At 38.0% G+C, this 3,339-nt stretch overlaps 1 pseudogene; it reads right to left on the reverse strand.

Annotated features, from left to right (window-relative positions):
- Positions 1-371: 371 nt before the first annotated feature.
- Positions 372-1,276, reverse strand: LOC140845986 (olfactory receptor 5V1-like; annotated as a pseudogene).
- Positions 1,277-3,339: the final 2,063 nt, after the last annotated feature.

Genomic DNA, 3,339 nt, shown 5'->3' on the forward strand with positions numbered 1-3,339 from the left:
ATAGTATAGGTTTAGCTACGGATATAGATATGGCTATGAACATAAATTCTAATTACCTTAAAAGATAGGCTAAGTTTATCCTTATATTAACTGTAACTAGTATTCTCTGCTACTCATGAAAAGGCTTATTTTGGGGTTATATACTTTAACTTCCCCTTGTATTGAGATACAGCATATGCATATATACATATGTAGGCTTTCAGATAAACTAAAATCATGTGTATGTTTGTATGTCTCTAAATTTCAGTGTGCATAAGTGTATTCTATGTGTCAATTAAAATTATTTTCTATGAATTATTAAATGTGTTCTAAAATAAGTACTGACTTTTCCTGTTTTACTGTTACACTCACTGTAAACATACTCAGTGACATCAGAACCTGCTGAGTGCCACATTCACCTCTGTGTTCCTCAAGCTGTAGGTCGTGGGGTTTAGCATTGGGGTGATAACCCCGTAGAGCATGGCGATGAGTCTGTCCCTGTCCGGGGAGTGGTGATTTGAAGAGGGACGAATGTAGGTGAAGATGGCTGTGCCATAGAACAGACCACCAGGAGGTGGGAGGCACATGTGGAGAAGGCTTTCTGCTTCCCTTCCACAGATGGAATCTTTAGGATGGTGGATATTATGTAAATGTAAGAGATGAAGGTGGTTAGGAAGGTACCAAATGCCGAGACACCTCCTGCCACTCAAACAAGCATTTCTGCCATGTAGGTGGATGAGCAGGAGAGGGCCACCACTGGGGGGTCGTCACAGTAGTACTGGTTAACCCGATTGGACTTGCAGAAAGATGGGCAGAAGGTGGACACTGTGTGGAGGAGGGAATGGAGAAACCCTACTGCCCAGGTCCCAGCTGCCAGCTGGGCACAGAGAGCCTTTATCATGATGAGGGTGTGACGGAGGGGGAAGCAGATGGCCACGTACCGGTCATAAGCCATGACAGCTAGAAGACCTCAGTCCCCACAAGGGCTACCAGGAAATAAAGCTGCAAAGCACAGCCCAGGAAGGAAATGCTGTGATTCCCAGTCTAGAGGTTGTCCAGCATCTTGGCGACAGTAGCTGATGGGAAGAATATGTCTAAGAGGGACAGATTGGCCAGAAAGTAATACATGTGGGTGTACAGCTTCTTCTCTGTCTCGATGCCAAGAGAATGGTCCCGTTTTCAACCAAGGTGATCTGGTAGGCGATGGCAGAGACCACAGAGGATAGTGCACCTCGGGGAGGTCAGAGAGCCCTGTGAGGATAAAGTGAGTCACGGGGGTGAGATTGTAGCTGTCCATGCCCTGCCTCCATGGGAGTCTCTCTGGAGGGAAGGAAGGCAAAAAATGGGTTAGAGAAAAAAGCCAAGGGGGCTATTGATAAGGAATTTGGCAAATCATTGTGTGTGGTTGGTGATGAATACATTAGTTACATTTTAATTAAAGATTCCATTTATTAGAACTGTTGTTACAAACATCTTCTGACTTCATGTTCTTGTTTGGAATATTCATCCTCAGTTCCTTACCATGAGGAAGTCCTCTGAGACTTTAAAGAGATGTTTAAAAATTCACCTCCTCATTAAAATGATTGTGGGCCTTTCACTAGCATTTGAAGTTCCACAACTCAGTGATATAGCTGTTTTGGATTCTTGAAACTGATGGGAGTTTACCTTATTTTGCTTTTATTATTTCAATGTTTACAATTTTATGCAGTATCTCAATTCTAAGTATCTCAAAGGCAGTAGCTATATATTTTACAATGTATGTAATTTTGGGGGGATATTGTTCATGTACAACATTATATTGGTTTCAGATGTACAACAAACATAATGACTCAGTACTTACTCACATTCCCAGCGAGTCTTGCCATGGTCCATGTACAGCCCGCTACCAACCACAGTATTACAGTGTTATTTATTATATTCCCTTTTTTCACTTCCATTCCTATGCCCAATTCATTTTATAATTTGAAGTCTGTACCTCTTTATCTGAGACCATTTAAACCATCTTCACACCCCCACTTTACTTTATGTACAAAAACACCAAACAAAAAACAAATACATGGTAAATAATTTTAATAAATCTTACCAATGAATATACAGTAAAAGAATAATTTACTTTATTGTATAGGTGCAGAAGAATAAATGGTGCATCCCCTGGTTAGACAAATTGTATGTGCTGTTAAGAATAAATATGGAAATGTTTTTACAATAGAATCACAATACTTTAAGAATGAATTTTAACAGGTGTTCTCCAGAATTAGTATAGTTTGATAAATTTATGTAGCATACAAAGTATAAACTAAACAAGCTAGAAAACAGAAACAGACTCATAAACACAGAGAACAGACTGCTGGTTACCACAGACAGGGGCAAATGAAATAGGTGCATTAGATAAAGGATTACAAATTTCAATGTATTAAATAATTTAGTCACAGGGATGGAAGTACAGCATAGGTAATAGAACTAATAATATTGTAATATATTTTTGGTGACATAATCACTACACATCATTATGAGCATTTGTTAATGTATACAATTATAGGGTCACTTTGTTGTTCATCTGAAACCAACATAATATTGTATATCATCTATTTCAATAAAAAATTTTAAAGAACAAAGGACAAATAAAATGTTTGATAGTGCCAAGTATGAAGAATATGAGAAACAAATATATTCACATGACACTCAATACCATTCTCCTTAAAATAAATATTTCAACGTGTCTAATTGTTCAAAGAAATATGAGATCACAAAAGTTAAGTGTGATGGAAGCTCTTGGCCATTGTAACTCCTTTAATTTTTTATTCAATGCTCAATGCACAATCATTAATCCATCTCAAGCCTAATTCTCATCAGTCTCCAATCTTCTGAAGCATAACGAACAAGTTCTTACATGGTGAACGAATTCTTACATAGTGAATAAGTTCTTACATGGTGAACAGTACAAGGGTATTCATCACAGAAATTTTCGGTTTTGATCACGCATTATGAACTATAAACAATCAGTTCAGATATGAATATTTGTTTGATTTTTATACTTGATTTATATGTGGATCCCACATTTCACCCTTTATTATTATTATTATTTTTATTTTTAATAAAATGCTGAAGTGGTAGGTAGATGCAAGATAAAGTTAGAAAACATAGTTTAGTGTTGTAAGAGAGCAATTGTAGATGATCAGGTGTGTGCCTGTAGACTATGTGCTAATCCGAGCTAGACAAGGGCAATAAGACATCCACGGATGCAGAAGCTTTCTCTCAAAACAGGGGAGGTGAGGTTCTAAGCTTCACCACTGTTGTTCCCTGCGACTGTGCCTGTCTTAGGTTGTTTCTCCCTTGAGGAATCTTACCCGTCTCTGGCTA

The sequence above is a fragment of the Manis javanica genome, chromosome 14 (genome assembly GCF_040802235.1).
Source record: "Manis javanica isolate MJ-LG chromosome 14, MJ_LKY, whole genome shotgun sequence".
Classification (NCBI taxonomy): domain Eukaryota; kingdom Metazoa; phylum Chordata; class Mammalia; order Pholidota; family Manidae; genus Manis; species Manis javanica.